Here is a 23,361-nt window from a genome sequence, read left to right as displayed (position 1 = left end):
GTCCTTTTACAGATTTTTTTCACCCTGATTTACATTCTGTGTCATCATACTGGCTGTTGTGACATTGCATATTTAATCAGCCTAGAACTGGGCACTTTTGACTAGAATAGGATCTGAGACTGCTAATTTATCCTTGTTATCGACTTCACAGACTCTTTCTGCAGCCTTATGACTTGGTAACAGGGGTCACCACCGGACTGAGATCTCAGTTGTGTGCCTATGATTTGAAAGCCTTTATTTGACACCTGGATATTTCACTGGCTGATTAAATCAGTCCAAGCAGTTCTGGGATGACCACATATGTTTCTTGATGTACAAAACTCAGCAGATAGAGTGTAAGTCTGACTGTCTGGGCTCCTGGTGTTATAGCAGTTCAGAGTACTTCTGGTTTAGCAATATGATGGTTCTCAGTCACAAAAATACAAACCCACAAAGATGGTTTGCAGCCATGCCTTTCCACTCCTTACTGTACAGGGCTATGTTATAATTAAATTCAGGCTCAGCATAAGCCTGTACCCTTGTCATTTGTTGGGATATCAGTTGAGTTTAGGTACCTTGGTGCATTCTACTGCTTTTGCCTTGGTATTGCTGAGTTTTGCTGCAGTTATGGTGCTCCACCTGTGACACATCTATCTGTTACACCAGGTCCCTCTTCTGGGGTCCTTTCAAGTGCTTTCTTATTATGTTTTTCAAAAACTGAAAAGGGAGAAAGTGCACTTGCATGAGATAAGCACTGACACCAAATCTTGTCTTTATAGCTAAAACTTAAAAATATTTACAGGGGATAAATGAAGATATGTGTTTAATTGTCAGTGTCTCAGGGTTAGCCTTCATATTGCACACTCTTACAGACAGAGTAGCAAAATTACTAATATTTGCATGGAACAAGGTATCTTTCTTCAGAGAAATGCTTTGTGTTTATAACTCAATAATTAGACATATGAATGTACCTAACAAGCAGAGCAATGAACAGAGAGCAATTTAGTGTTGTTAGTCCCCTCGATACTGTCTGGGTGGCAGCAGGTGTTACAGTTGAGACTAGTAAGTAGATAATATGTCTTCACACATGGGAACGTGACAGCATATAGAGCAAAAAGCATGCCTCATGGAAGATGCTGCTTTTTTTCTTCAGTTGAAAACAAAGTAATGCATGTCTCAAAAAGGAGAAAATACTGTGAAAGAAAGGTAAATAATTGCCCCTCTGGGTTTTCATACACAACCTACCTCACATGTGCAGCAATGCCTGAAGCTAATCTCTCAGTACTTTTTGTAGCTCCAGTTAGAGTGATATTTGGCAGCTGCTCGATGAATCTGGCTTATCTGTTGCCAAATGCGTGCAGTACGTGTGTGGCAACTGCTGTCTTCACCAAAAAAAGATTGGCTCAACAGTGTTTGTCACAACTTCCTTCTACTGTTTCTACCTCCAGGAATGTAACCTTTCTCTATTGTTAACCATTTTATTTTTCAGTCTTTATCTGGCTACATTAATGGATGCTGAAGTGGTACACTGTCCCATCAGACCTCCAGTTTGATCCCAGGCTGGTGACCTCTATGTACATGTCCCCAAACACTTGACCTTGTTTAAAACCACTTTCCTGTGCTTTTTTATTTTTTTTTTCTTTCAGTAGAATACTGCTCTTAGAAGTTGTCTACAATTTTCTTGCTTTTTTTTTCTGGTTTTCTCCTTACTGAAGAATAGAGTTTGAAAACACAAAGAACAGCTCACTAACCTACATGGCTCTGCCTGTCCTGCTTCTCATACCAGTGGGTTACCAGTTTGCAACCACTGTGATCCCAAAACCCCTCTTGACTGTGTGGAAAAGGTGTATTGAATTTATAAAGGCATAACAATTTCTTATGGACTCTTCTTCTGCTCTGAAGATGATTTGCCTGTAATTTGTCTGTCAATGTAGAGGCTTAGAATAACCGTCTCAGCCCATTTTAGGTACCTGAAATAGGTCAGAGGAATCACATTTTAAAAGTGACTATCCCTATCCTTAACAGAGAGCTTGGGGTAGTTAGCTCAAATGTAGATTAAATTTGACTGGTTCCCATTTTGTTTTGGCTTAGCTCAAGCCTGAAGATTTATAGCCAGCAACACTAGGTATGCTAATCCACACCCTGGCATTGCAGTAGATCAGAGAAGTTGCAGGGGCCCTCCTGAGTCTCCTTTGAGTGCTTGGAGTGAGAAAGGTGTTGTGTCCCATGTGGCCATGGCAAGGGATTCTCCCCAGGCATCCAGAGGAAGAAGAATCAAAACAATCTGCCAAAATTACAGAGTTTTGAATTTCAAATGTTGGCAGACATGATCTTGGTAGCTGTACAAGAGCACAAAAAGGCCATCTGGGGTCAAAGCAAGTGCTCTGCCAGTAGTCTGTCTTTCTCAGTGAAGTATACCTAGGGAAAGGAGTATAAGAAATTAAACAAATCCAGGTTTTCTGGCTAAGTCCTGTGCTGGAAACAAGTATCAAGAGGTCCTCTGCTTTGACTTCTTTTGTGGCATTCTTTCAGCTTTTCTCATTTTCAGAGGTATCCACACTTCCAGAGACTGAAGTTGGGGTAATAATGGATATTTCAATAATATTGAAGGCCAGAAATTTTGGATTCAGAACTGATATTAAAGATAAATAAGCCACCACAAGGTCATACTCTTTCAAAATTTCATAATTATGAGCCTGACTAAGGAAATAAGAGTGCAAGTATCATTCCATAGCATTTTCATGTTGCTTTATCTCTCTAGCCTCTCTAGCCTAAAACGGTTACAACGAAGATGACTTCTCAGTGATTCCCATTAGCCACAGCAGCAAACATGTTTCACAAAAAAGAACACAGTTTATGGAGACAAACAGCAGGTTTTTGTAGGACTTATCAAACTATATTAAACATTTTTATCCCAGCTTTTCTGATGCAGATGAATAACAAACATTCTTCCAAACCTGTCCTACCTGGAACCTGCTAATATTAACACATGGACAAGGTGATTGTGACATAAGGAACTACGTACAGTAAATTGGAGTCCTGGTTAAAAATAATGAGATTAATATTTATTCATTTTAAAATGTGCCTAATAAAAACCTATGTTTGCCAAATGGAGAAAAAAGACATGCTGATGACAAGAAAAAATATTTTTGAGAGAGCATCACAAAAGTCTGTGTCTGATCTTTCAAGAGACTGAACCTCTCTTGAAAGGTATCTTGGATACTTCAGGAGATTGCCACTATCTGATTTGGTCCTCAAGGATGTGGACAAGCAGAGCAACAGCACATACTGGATTCTTGAAGGTTTTGGCACTGGTCCTTGTGTCACATTTCTAAGTGGCTGCTATGAACAATAAACAGGGTATCTCACTCTTCCATCCCAATGTTCATACTGTCAGCAAACCTGTGTGCAAACTTGGTGTGCTCTAACCAGCTTAAACCATGTGTTAAATGTTCACATGTAAAAGTTCACAGGCTTCACATCCACGTGTACAATTGCTTGTCCTCACCCAAAACAAGAGTTGTGAAGCTTAATCTCAGGGCTTCCATGGTTATTGGACCAGCTCTCACAACTCAGGTCTTGTGAAAAAACATCCTGGTGTATTGAAGTGGAAAATAGCTACAACTCAGATCCTGAGAAGGAACAGTTTCTAATGGTACTGTCTACATACGAAAGTCCGTCCTGGAAACCAGTCTTGTGTAAACAGATTATTTCCCCACAGTAATCTGGTAAACTGTCTGGTATACTTTGAGGTTTGTCTATGGGAAGAGATCTGAAAAGCTGTTGAATGTGTCCAACAAATACCGAGTTAAGTTGATCCCCCTCATGTATCAGCAAGTAACTGTGTGCCACTGTTTGAACATCCCATTGTAATAAGCCTGTCTGCAATGACAAGTGAACAGTAAGTCAGATCCAGTTCTTCACAAAGTCAATGGGAGCGTTTACACTGATTTCAATGGAAGGAAGATTGTACTACCAGTGGATAGATATAATTCTCCCAGAAATGATTATGAAGTACAATAATATCTGTAGAAATGCTCTAGATCTTCTTTGCTTGAACCTGCATACGTTTTAGAAGTAGAAATGTAGTTCTGACAGTATTGTTTTAAAAATGTAGTGCAGTATTCTTTGCATAATATTCAGGCCTATTGTCTGCTTTCTTATTTTTACATAGACCACACTGTAAGCAGCTGCATTTCAACACTTCCATCTCAAGGATGTTGGTTCATTTCAGGTAGTCTTTTACATTACTTGAATAATGTATATCATACAAGGAAAATAAATTCAAATAGGCCTTGTACACAAGGACTGATGAGGACGTTAAAAAGCAAAAAATATAATGACCTGTGGGTGGCTTCAAAGATTTTAAACAGAAAACACATATAAGCAGTCTTAAGAAGGAAGGGTACATATCTGATTGGATTAATGCATCTGTATAATTAAATGTGTATAAATTTTACAGCATAAAAGTGCTGTGGACTTTACTCTTTCTTAACAAAGAACCTGTCCTGTTCAATCAATGCCATCTAAGTAAAAAGGTGATAATGAAAATACACATAGTCATGGTAAAAATAACCCATTCTTCTGCAAGGACTTTCAATAAGGGTTCTTGGAGATGTTCACATATTGTAGGACCTAGAGATGGCTATCTGCATCTGAATCATTTCAGAGAGTGTAACATCCCTCTGTAGATTGGGGAAGAAAGTTTGAAAACTATATGAAAAAAGAAAAAAGAGCATGAAAAAGAACACTGAACATTTTTTCCCTTTTGGTTCTTCTGAACTTCTGAATTGATTTTACTGAAGATTGTGAGCATCTTTAGTACAAAGCTAAAAGAAAAGTGGAAATTCTATTTCCCCCATTCTTCCCAGCCAGCCTTAATAATTCCCCAGGAAGACTGTGCTCCATGTTTCTATGATGTGACAGCTTCATTCATTGTTTTTTCAGCACTCCATTTTGCAGACAGTATGACACAGAAAGCACAGTCCTGTGTCCATACAGTCAATGATTATGCATACATTATCTGTGAAACAAACATTCATGAATGCATTAAGTTTGGCCAGGCAGAATCATAGGGTTTGCATAGATCTGAACCACGCATGGGCCACAGGATATTGCATCAAGCATTGTGCAGGCAATGCTAATGAATCCTATTTTAGCTGAAGGTAAGCCAGAACAGAAAAGCCTGACTTCTTTTTTTGTCTTCAGCAGGGCATTAAAATGCCTTCTTTAGTAGAAGTCAAGAAGCAGACTTAATCAACATCAGGTTGGAAGAAAGTAAAGCTGCAGTCCTATCTCTTGCTATTAATTTATTCCTGGAAAAGCGTCTATCACATTGTGAGAGCCATAGGAATGAGAAGACTTTTTTAATGGGCAGTGACTATGTTTCACATTGTGACCTTGCCCAGACAGGATTTTACGCAGCCTTATATCATATTTTAGGCAGGAAGGTAAGGAGGATTTTAATTGGTGGAAAGCTGAATTTCACCAGACAAACAGATGTAGAAGCAATTATTTAGCTATGTTGTGTACACAACCTTAATATAAAGGGGAGAAAATGTCCTTACAAATTCTGCTAGTATTAGACATTTAGGAAACCTGGACACAACTAACATTTCATCATTTCCATCTGTATTTCATTTCTAAACTTTGCAATATGAGAATTCCCCTTACTGCAAGGCAGTGGGTAGGTAGGTAGCAATATTGCACAGTTGGATGACTCACAACAGTCACTCTCTTTAAAGTACACATGCACACACACACACATACACACAGTGTCCCCCCTCCCCAAAGTTCCCCTATTAAAATTTCAGGAAGAACTGAGCAATTTTTTAGCAATTAATGGTTTCTAATCTGTAAGAGCCAGAAATCTGCACTGCCATTAATTCACCTGCAGACTTCCCATTGTTTTGAATGGGAATTGTGCAGGGAAGTCAGCTGCAGGAATGGATACTTCACAGCAGTTTAGATGAAATGAGCTCCTGAGATGAACAAATGAACACTGAAGCCACTCTAAGGACATCGACATCCTGAGTGAGAGCTGACCCGAAAGGATGGAACATCAGGTGAAATTGTAAGTTTTCAGTTTTAAGAGACAGATGAAGCACTGAGAGCAGCTGGCAAAATGATAGAGATTATTTACAAGTTTGTTTTGTTTTGTTTTGTTTTGTTTTGTTTTGTTTTGTTTTGTTTTGTTTTTGTTTTTCCTGGAGCTGTGTCCTGTTCTGAATGCCAAGGGACAGACCCTGCTGCTGCTCAAAAGTAACTTTCTAGAGGCAAGATTAAGCCCATGCCACTGGTAAATCTTAGCGCTTTAATTTGGCCTTTGTTTAACATCTGGTCAACCACCCAGCACCTGCTTTCTAGACCATCTAATGGAAAAAGTAAAGGCAGGCTGACCACATCTGCTCTTTTCCATAGAAGTTTCTCCTGCCCTCATTCCCAGTGTTCTTTCAGGGCACCGAGTTTATTTCCTCAAGGAACAAGTTTCTGGGCTCATGATTTAATGAACCCCAGGGGAGTAGCTGCCATCTACAGACCATGTCCCCAGCCTGCTTAATAACGCCTTGGATCCACAGAAGTGCTCTGCAGCTGAATGGACAAAGATTTCCGAGTAAAGAACTCATTGCAGGGTTAGACCCTTCTCCCTGTCCACACAAACTGCAGTGGGGAGTGACCATACCGAACAGCAAATAAATTCAGGTATTGCTCTACCTTTCAGGGGAAGAATCAGGGGAGAAAACCTAGGAACTATGAAAGTATGACTAAGATTGGAGGTTTCTTAATCGTTCTTGGGTAACATTGTAGGCAGCTTCAGCTGAGAGTATGTGAAAGTTCTCTTTGGCCTTCAGCAAGAAAAAGGCTTGGTGTTTGTTCATGATTGCCATACTTAATATTATGTATATATGATTGTATCATACATGAGTCATATGTGACTGTCTCTCTTACATGATTGGTTGTTGCCAAAATCTCAAGCTCCATTTTAAATTTCACCTTCTGTTTCCCTTGGATTAATTTTGTTACTTCTAACCTTTAAAATAAAGTAATTTCAGAAGAAAAAGCTCAGCCCACATTTTACTCTATTTCTTTGTCCCTAGTTCCATATAAACTCCTAAAGAAGTTCACTAACTAGGTTTATTTTTCATAGTCAGTATTACACTTTATGTTGCTTGACTGAAAACAGATTAAAAAAAAGAATGTTGATACTGACATGTTGTGCTTCAAATGTTAGGCATAATCAGGTATCCTGATTTTTTTTTTCTTTGATTATAGTAATTACCTTTAGTTATTTTATAAACTTAGCTTTTTGAAATTATAGAAAGTTGTGAGGTTGTACCTTCTCAAAGTCAGTCACTTACAGTGTATCACATAAAACATCTCAAGACTACCCCACTTTTCATGAATCACACAAAATCTTAAATGGTTCCTAAAAATAAAAGCCAAAAGTCTTTTCCTAAGTTTGGTCCTATGGTACAACTAGGAAAACCAAAATCAAACAGAGTTAAGACATCAAATTTAAAATGTTTTCTGCTAAGCACAATTACATAAATAAATAAAAGCTCCAAGCAAACCAAAACATGTCAATACTTGCCTTAGCAGGGATCTTCCTGATAGTTACTTATGAGGATTTCCCCTCCTTAGTGATGGAACTGTATTACAATATTTGTGCTTCTGGGTAGACAGAGTGACACACATCAAGCTATAGTTCTGTCTACACACATGCAGTCTTTAGTTTTGGAAACACTTTTCTCCCCAAATCTGTCATTAAACACCAAATTTTTCTCTCTTACAATAAATAAGTGTAAATGTATAAAGCACATATATTTACACTGGTATTATTCTACCTGTATTCAAAAGAACTTAACATTGTTATCTGGCTTTGTTTTATCAGATGTCATTGGAGCAACACACCCAACAGAGTAACTGAATGAGTAAAAGTACACCGTATGAACCATGATATTTTCAAAATAACATCACAGCCTGAGAAAATGTTGAGAGTCACTGTCTAGCATGCCTAACAAACAGGAAATCAGTAAGAACTCAGAAAAAAAAAAAAAAGACTTTATAATATATTATTACACTTTACAATTCAAAGGTCCTTTTCAACTGTAGGACACTTGGTAAGCATTAGCCAAGAATTTATCATAAAATTCCTGTCTGATTCACAACATTTTTTATCCAAGCTGCTGTTGGAACAATTGATAGAAAGAGGTGAATAACCTTTCTGATTTAATGAAAGAAGTCATGATGTGGTTCAGGCTGAATCTCAAAGAAGGAACTCAGATTGATTTCTGGGGGAAATTGGGAGAAAATGTCAGAAGAATAAAAAAGAAATTTTTAGTTTTTCTGAAATTCCACTTCAGAAACGCCAAGGACAACACTAAACAAGTGAAAGCATTTTACGGATAGATGAGTGAAACTTTCTTAAGTGGATCATTTTACTGCTTTTTTAGAAAAGATCAGAATTATGTTTGTATGAACAAACATGAGCTATATGGCAGTGGCTATTGCTGGGATAAGACTCTGTGACAGGCTGTGTTTCTTGGCCAGCCACAGAGTGTGAGAGGGAAAATGCTCTGCCTTAAGTAGAAGAACTCTGGTTTTGCATCGCCCAAATTCATTTATTCCTGAACAAGAGTGGGACTCATTTCACTTACCTTTAACCACCTTAATGTTAAGTGTTTGTTTTAAACTAGTCATCTAGCCTGCCTCTATAATTAATGGATCCAGATAAGCACTTCCAGAAGGCAATTCATCCCATCCTAAAATAGCTATCTTAGATAGCAATTTATTCCTAGCTAAATTAGCCAGTTTATAGTGCTTAATTCTGGCATCTAAATCAGGTAAGATGAAGCTCGAACCAAGAATTAGCAAAGAATAGCAAAGCCAGTGAAACTGTCAAGACTCACACAATGAGAACACAAGTATCTGTTGGATAGAAAACGTGACAGTCCAATGTCTTCTGAGAAAGCAGGAAAAAATCATGCTTAGTCAGCTTGCTTAGGCTGGTGAAAATGCCTGTGCAAGACTCCCTGTGCTGCAGGATTCTTGTGAGCAATGAAACACTAGTGTTGATAAAGAGATTCATACTGGATAAATCAGTGAAAGCCTTTGTAGAAAAACAGAACTCCGAGTACTTTAATAAAAGCATATTTTGCACTAACCTGTAGTTTGTAGGCAGTGCAACTCTACCAGCTAACAGTGTCAGGCCTTCAACGTGGAGGAAGTTTCTGCCAGAAGACTTTGCTCTGATCCATTCTTCAGAGTCTCTGCATTTAGGGCAATAGAGTTAATGAGATAAGAGGAGCAGAACATGTAGAGGAATCCTTGGGCCAGGTATGAGCTGGCAAGATGGGAAAGTGCATGGTATGAGGCCATGATGTGGCTTCTGGGCACAGCTGCCCACAGCTCTGCTACAAAACCAAGCAAACAACAAAACAAAACACCCCCCAAAATGCACCAAACAAACCAAAACAAACCAACCACAACAACAACAAGAAAACAAAGCAAAACACAACAATTAACCAGCCAACCAAAACAACAAACCAAAACTCATGCTTAATTTACACCATAAAAAAAGACTTGCCTGAGAAGGCGTGTTCAGGAGTGGAAGACTAACCCATAGAATCATAGAACCTCCTCAGGAAAGTGGATGCATCTCAGGTGATAAGAGGAGAGGGGTATGATGAAGTAAATTACTCAGCTGATGGTTTCAAAAGCACAGTTTTGCTTTTATGTGGGAAAACATTAAATTTTAAACTCTAGTTGTTGACACCAGGAACCAGGTCAGATTCTCTTTTTGTTTATCCGGGTGTCAGTAAAAAAAACAAACCGCACACTGCACTTAACTGATCAAACCTGACAGTGTTTTTTGTGGACACTGGGTGCAGACTCAGATGCACTTGCTCTGCCCACCCTGGGAGAAGGGTGATCTGTACCACATGGTGGCCTTAGCAGTGGGATGCCCAATCTGACCAGTCGTTGTGAGAGGGAGGCACTGTAAGGGGCTGTTGTCTTTGCATGACATTCAGAACAGGTTTGGTCCACCTGTTGTTGAGTTGGAGGAGAAGCAATGCAACACTTCTCTATATACTTGCACTCTTATATATGGAATTGAGAGCAGAACTTGGTTCAATACAAACTTTAATATTGAAGAAACAGGAGTCTGATTTCATTTCAACTCCTCAAAAGTCAGGAGTCTGGTCCATGCCCTGAGGGTCCCTCTGGGATCAGTGGAGAGAGACAGTAATGTCTGAGTAAATTAATCCTAAAATAGGTGTGTCTAAAATAGATGGAACATCCCATCCTCTACTTCTGTCTTTCCACAGACTGGAAAAGAATCTTAGATACCATGTTCAGACCACATATCCAGCCCTTAGAAAGTTAACATCACCTGAGATGAATCCAATCCAAAAGACTGTTTTAAGGCAGAGATAAATCAGTAATTTCACCATAAGAAGTATTCTAAAGCTCTTGTATTTTTTCCCAAGCCAAATGTCACAGCCCCAGTAAATTCAGAGCTCAACTTAAATATAAATGTTATCTCAATGTATTTGCGTATAGAAATGTAACTAAAACAAATGAATAACTTTAACTGCTCTCTGAAGTATTGCACAGAAATACACAGCATGACTGCAGTGCCAAATTAGACCAACTGATTTGTAAAATCACATTAGATTATCTTTTGTATTTCACAAATGTCCAGGAAAAAATTAACAATTTATTCCCATACATTTTTTATCCTAATGAATTCCTTTCCTTACTTACAAGTTTTTAAATAAATATTTTATACATCATTGCTGATAATCATTTGACTATATGCTGTATCAAGTCACATTCCATATGGCAATAAACACACATTAATGTGGTAAGATTAAAGCAGAACGGAGTATGAACACATTCATATACTCATGCATAAGAGTTGAGGGAGATCAATAAAAGGAGAAATCATTTATATAGTCTCAAAGTGGTATATCAGCTATTTTCTGACCCTCTCCATACAGTGTGTGAAAACAGATGAAAAAATGAGGCAATTGACTGAAGTGCAGCACTTTTTTTATAAGTTTTTGCCTAGAGCAGAAGGGAAGCATATATGCCTGTAGGGATAACTTATGTCCTTGGAGTTTAAGGGCCATGAGCTGCAAGAGTTCTTTTTATGGTATCATTTTTCTTAATCTGGTTAATGTTTGAATAGGAGATAAATGGCTTTATAATGAATAATAATAATTATCACATAAATAATTGCTTAAAGCAATTTTTTGGCTGTCATGGAAATTAGGACATCTAAGTTATCTCAAGAATAAGGAGATTACGACATAATAGAAAAGGATTTTAAAGGAATGTCTAAAAACAATGAAGCAGTGTCAAAGATCATGTGTCAGTTGTGCTTGTGTTTAATGTTGCTAATAGAGACAGGATGGCATGCTGGGAATACTTTTCAGGCTTTCTTCTACATATATGAGATTGTAAATTAATGAAAACTTAAGTTTTTGAAGGGTGCATATACTTCTGCTGGAAATGCTGATTTTTGCTTAATAAAAAGCATTAAAAGTCCAGACTGAAGCACGTAAACAGAAATGAGATAAAATAGTACATAAAATGAGGAAATATGCATTAGAAATGTAGATCCTAATGTTCAAGTAACAAACTGCAAGCTATGGAAAACAACCATTGTACTTCTGTGTTCACAATAGTCTGGCTTAAGGATGAAGCTACAACATGAACATCAGAACTAACACTATAGCTGCAGTGTGGTTATTGATGTGCTGCTTGCCTAGAGAAGGTTATATTACCTTCATGTAGCCAATATATTTTTCTTTACAACTTTTTTTTTTTTTTTAAATGCTTACAATATCTTATCCTTCAGAAGAAGACCGAAGAAATCATGAGTCATACATGACAGTTGTCAGTTCAGCACTTCTAGAAGACACTCAGATACCATCCTGATGGAAGCACTCCAAGAAGCTGAATAGGACAATCCTGCTCTATCAGGAGAATTGACATGACGATCTAATAAGTGTTTTCCAAATCTTAATGTTTGTGAATTTGCGATCTAGAGCTGACTTATCTAAAAACCAAACACATGCCACTAATAAGCTACTGGCAGTAAGAAAGACCTGATAATTTCAAACTGGGGCCCATGATGCAATAGGGAGGAAAAGGGAAGAATTTAACATACTCACACATGTAAAGATAACAATGACATTGAAGTATCTCTCCTAATTTGTTAAAACACAGTAGAAATCACTAAACACACTTAACTTTTTTAATATCTATTAATATACGTACTTCGCAAGCTATATTCAGAAGCTCCTGACACAATATTTGGCTTCAAGATTCAACTTGCACCATAAATTGAGGTCTTATCTGGGGACTCATTTTGGATCTGGAGCTCATTTTGGAAAGTATGAAGCTGTATACTTTCTTAACATACACACCATTTCAGACCATGCTCCTTCACTGGCTGGTATCAACTTTCTGTGTGATACCACATGTCTTGCAGAGAGAAAGATGCTCCATTTGTGAGAAACTCATTGATGGTGGAGAAGTATCAAACCTGAGGACACTGCTTCTGTCATTTTAATAAGCAATCATGTTTTTACCTCTGTAGGGATTTGCAAGGAAAAACAGTGATCTCCCTCTGTCCCTTTGAGGATCTCAGAATGATTGTGGCAAGACTGTATGGCAAGGACGAACACCTTCCGAAGTTCTAAGAAGCTTTTCTGAACTTGGCAACGAGACTTCTCTGCCGGAGTTTGTCCCATCAGACAAGAGAAATAAGTGGGACTCCAGAGCAGAAAGGGAATGGTCCACACAGGGAAACTAGTGGTCAACAAGCATACTTTGTTTGCTTTTGGTTTTCTTCAGTCTGTACCTGGGATGCACTGGGATATTTTTCACAGTTGTGACAGTAATTGTGGGTGATTAAAGAAAGGTAAGTCATTATTACTTAGGTGCTCAAAAGCAGCCTTTGTAGTGACTACCCAAATGTGAAAAGTGGCAGAAGGTTTTATCTCCTTTTTCCTGTGCCTCTGCTATGGAGTGGGTGCCAGTCCAGGTGGGAGATCTGGGGGAGTAAGGACAAGTAACACCATGCGACTGTGGAGACAACTGGGAAAAGGGGCAGGGGAAATCTTTCTTCTCTCTCCTGTGCAATTCATCCACCATTTTAAATGTGCAACTGCATTGTTAGGTCTAACCCATGTAAACAAGTGAGAATTAAGCCACCTTTTGAGGCCATGGAGACAAACAGTTATTTGGGAATGATGATGCAAATACGTCAGAGCAAGGTCAACATCAGAGTGTCATAGTACCCTCATTTCCTCCAGGAGGTGATCTGAGCTGATCAGCTTTTCTCCATCTCTTCGTCTTGTCTTTCTCCAACCACTCTTTGACTGTAACTGTACCTTCCTATCACATTTCTTCTGATGGCTCTGACAGTCATAGGAGTCCTTGTTAAATCAGTTCAGATCATTGACTGGACAGAAAGTGAACCCACCAAAGATCAAGAACGATGTTCTGCCAGTGCAGTGAACTAACCTGTCTCACAGAGGGGTCAGATAAATGCCAGAGTGGGTACCAGAGAAGAAAGAGGGCTGGGACAGGAGGCAGGGCTGTCTCTTTTGAAGGTAATGAGCTGTTTCACAGACTAAGCTCTCTTGTCCCTCACTATGAACCTGTCAGCTAGCCTATGAGCTAATAAAAACTTAGAAAGGTAAATGTTCTACATATCTGTAACAATATTTAACTGAAATCAGAGTTTTCCAATACTAGGAACCAATTGCAAGTGAAAGTCCACAAGAATATATGACTAACTTGTGCAGTGAACTAGTATTTTTATCTCTCTGGCAAGTAAAATATTAAGTAACACACTGCACAGATCCTTGGAGCTACTGCCAACAAAGATTGTTCTATGGCTTCTATGTTCTAGAGAATCTAAATATTCCAACTGAAATGTGCTTAGATTTGCTCTCTGTCCACCTCATCTGCCTGGATTTAACTTCACTGGAAACAATACGAAGAGAAGGGAAAGTACATCTGGCTAATCACTCACCCAATCTTGACAGAAAAAATCCAAACCAAACCACACCAAGCCAAACCAAACCAACAAAAACCACCAATGAAAATCCAAACCAAATAAACAAACAAACAAACAAAACCAACAAAACCCCACAAACTTCATTTGCCTCTCCTTCTTCACATAAGGAAACCAAATGATTATAATTTTTTTTTTTTCTGTTCTGGAAAAACAGAATTGAAATAAACATGCAAGTTTTTTTTCTGAACTGACATTTTCACTTGATTTTGTTTTAAACAACAAAATATTTTTTTTACCATATTTGAATTCTCTTATTAAAATAAGAGAGGAGGAGTGAAATTGTCACAACTGCACTATGTGAGCAAATTATCAGTTTCAAATGAGATAATTTTTACATTGAAAAATATGTTTGAAATATTCAAAGAATTTCTACCAACTTTAAGCAAGACATAGCTGAGTATCAGCTCACAATGTTGTAACATTTTCAGTCTTTCTATGCCTCCATTTTCTGGCCAGTTGCAAAGAGTTCTAGAACCTGTCTACTCAGCCTCAAAATAGTCAAACCCGACATTAATTGTGAAAGACTTGTGAGACTAAATTACTTTTCCAGGGTAGGATGTCATAGTTAACATTCAAGACTACACAACTTTCATCTAGAATATCAGTGCTCTCTTAGAAAGAGTTTGTGTCCATGGAAGGAGTTTCTGCTCTGTGTCAGCTCATCAGGCAAGATGCTGGAAGGCAAAAGAGTCTGGAGGTTTAGGAACTGGGGAGCTATTGTGTCTTCCCATTGGCGCAGGGGCAGAGTGCCCTGGAAGGAGGCAGGCAAAGTGCCAGGAAATGAGCAAGGAATTGACTGCAACTTTATCAAAATGGAACCAGCTCTGGGATATTTCACTCTCAGTTTTGATATATCAACATTTTTCAGAGGACCAAACTTTTCAGCTGAGCATTCCCATCAGCTCTGTTACAACCAAGCAAGTTCAGCTGGAGTGGGGATCTTGATAATCTCCATGACCTTTTCTCTTCATTCTGCCACACCCATCCAGAGCTATATGTGTCTTTTAACCATTTCGCTCACCGAGGGGTTCAAATCAACACATGTGAGCCTCATCTACTCCCACCTGCTCCTGGGTACCTGTACTGGTGGGAAGCTCCGATTAGCTGTCCACAACTCCTCTGCCACAGTGACCTCCAGTGGGAAGGAGCAAAAAATGGGAGAGCGCATGGGTGGCAAACCTGCATTGCCAAATGCAGAAAGGTCACAGGAGATGCGTGGCTCTTGGCAGCTGTACACGGGAATGGGGGGAGGAACATGTGCTGAAGGGACTCTGAATAACTACATTGTTCTGACAAGATGGCCTTAGGAGGCCCAAGGTTCATGCCAACACAAACTCAGAGGGTCACACTTGCTCTAGGTCTTATACTTGAGAAAACAAATCCCCGTTCCAGTGCTGGTTATGGCACATCTCAGCTCCCCTGAGGCCAAAAGAGCCTTTCATGACCATTATTTCCAACTTTGTTCAAACTCAGAGCTCTACAGATAAAACTTGAAGTAGAACAAAAACCTGGCCACTATTTTCTCCTCCTTTCAAACTGACTCTTCTCCTTGGAGGTCTCTACCTACCTACCTGAATTTTCTGTTGGTTAAAAAATGTATTTGTCCTGCTCGGGTGCTTGCTGGGTCTACCATTATGGCTGCTTCTCTGATCTGAGCACAGAAGTTGCATTCTCTGCTTCATTCTTCTCATTTCTGAATATACTCAATGAAGAAAAAAGGGAGGTTGCTGCTGGTTTCAAGAAATGCTCAAGATGCTGCAAAGCCTCTTGCTCATTACTGCCCTTAACATAATTCATTTGTGAATCCTCTATATGGAGTATCATGAAACTTGTGCTTCTAAAGATTCTTGAAATGAATGTTCCAGAAATAAATATTAAAAAATAATATGATGTTTGAAGTATAGTTGACATTTCATTTGCTATAATAAAACTGCATGAGCATTGCAAAGGAAAGAAATTGGCCCTAAACTGCTAAAAATTACAATATGCTGAACTTCTGCAGTAAATGTGTTTTTTCTTATGTTCAAGCCATTTATCAGTTTTAATACCTGGTCTAATTTCTAACTGACTAAACTTCCTGTAGTTTCTCACTGTATCATTTTGTGGCTGTTTCCTTTCTGTTTAATATTTGCTTATTTTAGTTTAAATCCCTAGAGCAGAACCCACAAACCAAACAAATACTCACAGAAAACAGAGAGCAGCTCAAATGTCCTTGGAGACACTCAATTTTTTGTTTGCTACCATTTGTCATCCTCTGCTCAGAGAGAGATCAACAGTTTTTAGCACACAGATCAATATTCTCTTAACCCAGACGTAATCTAAGGAGAGTTTCCCCAGGTTTCACCTTGGCCTACTCCTATGTGCCATAGTTGCCCTTTTTTTCAGCAATAATTTTGTCTGTGTAAGACAGCAATTTTTCATCCTTTGGTCAAAACTGGTGACAAAAGAGGGAATAATGGTTCCTGACATATCAAATGATAGATTTGACACATGGCATGCTGAGCTGGGAGCTTTCACGTGCCAAAGTAGAAAGACAGATAAGCAGCCTAATGGCCCTCCTGACATTGCTACCTCTTTTTTTTTTTATTATTTTTTTTTTTATTTTTTTTTCTCCCGGAGAAGATTTTTTTTTCTATAACTGGGCAGGAAGCAAGGAAATGCACTCTACTCCAGCCCAAAATAAACGTTTCCCTGTCCTGTAAAATGATCAATCTATGCCCTTTTCCTCCAGCACAGTAAGGGCAATACAACATGCTGCTTGAGGAAATACTAACAAATATAGCCAGTGAGAGGGAAACAGATGGGACTAAGAAATTAAACCAGCAGATTTCTGGAAGGTATTCAAAGAGGAGAGTTTATAATACTGAAACAGAACTGCTCTTTAATTTTTTTTTTTTTTTTTAAAGCAATGATCATCAAGATTTACCTTCAGCAGGGCTCACAGTCTCCCTGCTAAATCCCTCTGCGAAATGATAGAAAGGTCCCTTTGGTACCGTTCTGGTAGAAGTAAATCCCATTTCACAAAAACTGGTGCCAGCCTAGAGATAGACAGGCTGCAAGTTTCTCTACCTTTGGTACGCTGGGACGAACACAGCGGTCTGTGTACCATGGGGCATGGCTCCAGGCATGGGATCGTGTTACATCTTTACACACAAAAGCTTCTTTCAGAATCTAAACCAACAAAACAGGAACAACTTTTTATTCCTGTATAGTTTCCTCTGGAGCATGTGTTCACATTTAAAATCCTGACCTATGTGTCATTTGCTTGCATTCACAGTTATTTGTATTGCTTTTGTATTACAAAGCAACAGCCAGTCCTAACCTCACTTGCTTACCAATAGCCTATGGACTTTGGCAAAATGTTGTTTATCCTCCTCCAGTACTGGTTCATAAATTCTTTTTCTCCTGCTTTCTTCTTTTTTCCCCTTTTCCATATTTTATGGCCAGACAGTTAATGTTAGCAGCCAGCTTATTTTTCTCCACAGTAATAGTTCTATGGACATTTTAAATTTGATCCAATAAAGGAAGAAAAAGAAATGAATCCAAGGAAAATATTTTACTCACAAGGTCATCAAACATCAGAATCTAGTGTTTGTCACCTTGCATTAAAAAATATCACAGTGTTTGAATGTTCTGGGTTATTTCTTTACAATTTTCATAAATGTTTAAATATACATGTTATACATAAGGGAAACATTATATGTAATAGATCAAATGCCCTTTTTTCTTCTTCCTTTTTTTTTTTTTTCTTTTTTGTTTCCTTGTAATGCATTTTTTTCAGCCTTTCCCTTTATAAAAAAACATATTCCCAGAAGTATATACTTCGGCACAGTTTTCACAGTTTCTACATTTTTGACATTTCAGCCAAACCTGCAATTAGTAAAAAATCAGACCGAATGATATTGAAGAATGTGAAACTACATTTGATTTTTCTCATAATGTCCACCAATAACCGGGAAGAGAAAGGCAGTCTCTTAAAGTACAAACCCCAAACAAGTCATCAATGAGACATCAAACCAAATAAAAATACATCGTTAAAATCCCTTTGATTACATAGACTAAGAAAAAGATGCATCACTGAGGTATGAAGAGGTCAGCTCTTGGATGCACAAGTTCCAAACAGAAAGCAAGCATTCAGAGTTACTAGAAAAGGCACAAATAGAATAATTTCTCCTTATGAGAAAGTCTTTTTCACTGAATGTGGTGAATCATAACACTGTGGAATAAGGCATGGTGAAGTACACTGAAACTATTTCTGACTTTCATTGTTCTCTCCTAAAAATAAAGTGTAGCTATGGCTAAATATATTGTAAATGAACTAAATAAAACAGATTTCAGCTTAGTAGACAAATATAAATATTGTTAAAAGACAGCCTCTTGCTTCCCTTATAATAAACTTACTGCAAATGACTAGGTTGTGATATTGTTTGCTTCAACAAGGGCTGCAAGTATATGTTATTTGTCAAAATATTCTGATTTATCAATTTGGTTCAAACAAAAAACACTCACACGAAGATAAAGAGTTAAGATGATGTTTCTTGTTGTAGAATTAATCAGATTCATATTAGCAGTAGTAAATGTCATGTTGGCACCTTTTCTTTCTCACACATTACAGTTTCAAGTCTTTGCTATGAGGAAATAATGAAGTAAAGATATGCAGTGCCATATACCATGCATCTTTTTTGTCAGTCTGCATAAGAAATGAATTGTATCTGCTACTAAGGAGGTCATAGGGGCAGCAAGTTAAGAAGAATGCTTAAAGAAAGGACATGTCAAAGGAAACAAGAACTTATTTTTTTAATACTTTCTAACAAGTATTGCAGTTTTGGGGAAATTAGATGCTCATAATAAATACCTGCCTATCCTGAAAGTGTTTATTGCTCTTAATTGCTGCAAAGTTAACCTTGGTGACCAAATGACCTTGAAGTCCCCACTGCAAACTCATGAAGATCAATAAAAATGGTTTAATGTTACAAGCCCTAAAATTCATTCTTCAGTAGTAGTGTGATCAGTGGGGAAAATTCTACTTTATTAAAAAGATAAAAAAACTGAGGACTGGAAAAAGATCACGCCAGATGAGATGGACATCTCATGAGGTTACCCCACAGTGCAGTTTTTCCTTTTTTTTTTTTTTTTTTTAAAAAAAAAAGCCATACTTCCTACTTAAGCTTGAAAGGTAAAAAATGGCAAAAAAATCTTCATTGCCAGCAAGAAAAAAACCCTGTTTTTGACAGTTGGACGATGCTTGTGTCTTGTGGTAAATTTTCAGCTTTGCCTACAAACAGAGCCTTTCCTTCCAGCAAGCGCTATGCATATCTTAAGCATGGAGTTAAGGCAGAAGCAAGCTATTGGTGTGCCAGATATTGCATCAAAATTACAAAATGCATTTTAATTTTGTGCAATGACTAGGAATTAATGCCAAGTGTACTGTCAGCATGCAGTAGAGCATCTCTCTGATCATGCGAAATGATTGCCTGAGATATAGCAGCCTCCACTGCCTTCCATCCTGTAGGTGCCACTGCTGCTAAGTGGAGCTTCTGAAGAAAACCAGATAAAGAGGCGTGAAGCAGATGAAGAGATTGTGGGTTTTTAAAAATGAAAGACCCACAGCATTCTCGTTTACTCTATGGACACTTTCTGTCACTCTGACGGTGCCGAAGAGCTTGTCAATTTTTTGTAGTTTGAGGTCAAAATGTATAGAAGAGCCTTAGTAAAAAGCAAGAATCAAATCTTAGAGGTATTAAATGGTTAATAAAAAGAGTGATTCCTTTTTGATTTTTTTTTTTTTAAACTGAATTTTAAAGAGATGGAAGGAAAAACAGACTTCAGTAAAACTTTACTGGAAACTAATCTATCTTTCCACTCTCTTCCCATCCAAGTCACAACCTTCCCTATATCCTGAAAAACTGATAGAGGCACTGCTTTTGCTCACATATTCCTGAATGGAAAGAGAGTGGAAAGGGTAGACTAAATCAGCATTACCCTCGAGTAGTAGCCACTTCCTCTCTTTCAACTTCATAGATCAGATAATGAAAGTTTTCCTTTGTACATTTTCCTGGGATTTCTCTGCACGTGATCTGGTCAGAAAAAAACCTAACAAGTTTGTTTCTTTGTTTGTTTTAGTTTTGTTTTGTTTGTTTTGTTTTTGTTTTGTTTTGTTTTGTTCAGGAATATATTACATTTGTTACCACAAGTATGGCATCTTGGATTAGAACTGATGAGAAAGATAAAGCAAGAATAACTTTTCCCTGGTGATGAGATCATTCACACAGTAAGAAGGACATCAAGATTCACATTTGTGCTGAATCTCAGTCTGACCAAGAAACCAAGTTACATCCCATGTTCTTTGCTATCACCATGAGGTCATGCAGAGACTGTGCTGTCCTGAACACTCCCTTTGGAGCTGTTTCATTTCCTATAAACAGATAAAAAAGAAACAACAAGAAAGCAGTGTGCCATAGTTGGACTGGTTGCCTAGTCTAGTAGGTGTCAAGCCAATGACCAGGTTGTTCTCTGAAGGATCGGTCACAAAGTACAGCAGCTCCAACCGTACCCACTAAGGTAGTCCCAGAGTTGCCACCAGCTTGGTAAAAGAGGGTGTGGGAGGAGAAGCTTAAGTCTCTGGTGTCAGTCACACAAAGCATGAAGTTATATTATACATTGGCCTTCTTTCTGTTAGATGGAGGCTGTTCCCATGTTTATATGGAGTACAGGAAAAGCAATTGCACTTTTCACTTCAGAAGGTCTTTGTTTCAGCCAGATAGGTTACATATATATAGATATATATATATGTATGTATTTGCTCATTCTTAAGATATTTTAAATTGAGAAAGGATTTTTACCAACCCAGCTGAACTACTCACTAAGTAGTACACAAAGAATAAAATCTACCTATGAAATCACTATTTTGCAGCCTTAAATGGGTCTCTATGGACCAGACAATTACTGAAACGGGTACCAAATTTGCAAGCAGACAGATGGTGAACATATATGTTACATGGTATTTGGTTCTTCTGCGTCCTCATCATTCTTCTATAGGTCCAGACTGCATTAACAAGTCCATCAAACTAAGAATCTGTAGATTTCTCCAGTTTAAAAGTGTTGCTCAAGAACATCAGAGGAAGCATTTTCCTCAAATAGAAAGAATATAAAAATTCACAATTCACATCTGGGGTGTAATGGATGGCCAGGTGGCCAGCTATAGTTAACTGTCAACACTTTGTATTTCCCTTTGCCATCGGCGAAGTTTGCACTCAGAAGTGAGAGTATAACGTGAAGAAACTAAAGCATGAAACCACTTAATATCATAATGTTTTGTGTTTGAAAAAACAACTCTTTCTGCCTGTTCCCTCCCACCCCCATGTTTTCCATAGTACTTGTAATGTTCACCGGCCTGCACCTTGCCAAACATTATTAAAGAAACAAGTAATTTATGGACCTTCTTGTAATGACTACATCAAGGGTGTAGCACATTTTCCCTTATTTTTCTCTTCCTCTATCATAATAAATTGAGAGCTGACCAGTTAGTATTATTGCTGTGTAATTCTAACAAATTGTTTCCAGTGTAGACAAATGCTCGTGTTGACAATGTTATCACTATCTTTATTCATGCTGAATAGTGCATTATTCCAGAACTGGTTAAAGTAAAATATTGCTTAGTGTATGAACATCCTAATTCTTTCCCTTTTCTACTTTTCTTCTGAAGACTGTAAATGTTCCGTGGTCCTACTTTGCCCTAAAGTGCTTCTCCATGCTGCTTTTGCTTACACATTCCTGAAATAAAACAGAGTGCATAGAAGCTGGTTTATGGCAGAGTATAATAAAGTATTTTCAAAACTCTAACTGCACCTAATAGGAAACTAGGTATTTGGAAATACCCTCGTTATTCAAGAGCTCACAGTGCTTGGTACATTAGCAAGCAGAACAGTTAATTCTGCTTTTGGAATAGAAACCATGGTCAGAACTGTTCTTTTATAAATTGGATGCATGGCCTTTCTCTGATTTGGCATATATATACACTCAGAAGCACTGGACATGATCTAGCCCTAAGAGTATTCTCAACATCTCAACTTGTTACAAGTCCTCACCAATAGATATTTAATTACAATTAGATACTGCAACAGACTTTTTCCTTTGGGGAGAAAAAGAGAGAAATATGGAGCTAAAGCGGATTGTCTATACTTCTACTTTGTGAGAACTAGAAGAGACTCAGTATTTCAAACAATCAGATTTTACAGACTCTATCATGTAGCAGAAGCTGTGAGCAAAAAAAGACCCATACAGATGAACTTGAAGTAATGAAAGACATCCTGCAATGTATTTCCAGATATTCCATAGAATAGCAGAATAGCAGAATAGTGGAATAGTTTGGGTTGGAAGGGACCTTCAAAGGTCATCTAGTCCCAACCCCCCTGCAATGAGCAGGGACATATTCCATTATCTATCTTGGGTCTAATCTATTAAGTGATAAAAAATGAAAAAGAGCTGGCATTCACAGAACCAATGGAAGGAATTTAAAACAAAGATGTACATTTCATCCACAGATTTATAAGTGTGAATAAATGATCTGGATGTATTTTTTTTTTTTTTTCCATGTGGGAACCTAGGCAAAATATAATAATTTGCCAGCTAAGCCAAAGTCATACACATAAGAAAGCACAGGAATTCCTGTAGAGAAGGGGAAACATTGAAGTATTAGTTGGCTGCTTAAAATCTTTCTAGAAAAAATTAGCATTGTGAGATTTCAGCTGAGGTTCAACTTTTAAATGTAACCTTTTTGAAGATTAATTCTTTGAAAAATCATTGCATTTCACGTTTTTCATAGACATAATTTAGAAGAATTGAAGCAAAATAGAAATTATGGACTATAAGCAGTGGTTTGCAAACCCAAGGATCCATCCAAGTTAAAGATCACCACATTAGGAGACTTGGTTGCCAGGCTGGAACAGCAACAGAAATAAAACTGACAATTTAGTAGAAACACAAGCTATATGAAGATATTGTTAAATGGAATGAGTCAGCCCCTAAAATAACATAAATACCTAAACAACAGCCACATGATGTAGTGGAATCCTCAATTTATTTCTAGAATGAGTCCTGAACCAAAGTTTAGGAAGTTATATCAAAGTTATGATATATTCAGGTTCTTCCTCTTTCCCTACCTCCTGATACACATTTCTGGTTTTGACAGAAATACCAGGAGAAAAAGCTTTCTTGTGTTACTACGTGACTTTAACTAGAAGCTGAAATGATGGAAATTCTGCAAGCAAGCCTGTTATACAGTC

Source organism: Streptopelia decaocto (assembly GCF_964273445.1).
Source record: "Streptopelia decaocto genome assembly, chromosome: 1".
Lineage (NCBI taxonomy): Eukaryota > Metazoa > Chordata > Aves > Columbiformes > Columbidae > Streptopelia > Streptopelia decaocto.
Note: the sequence above shows the minus strand (reverse complement) of the source record.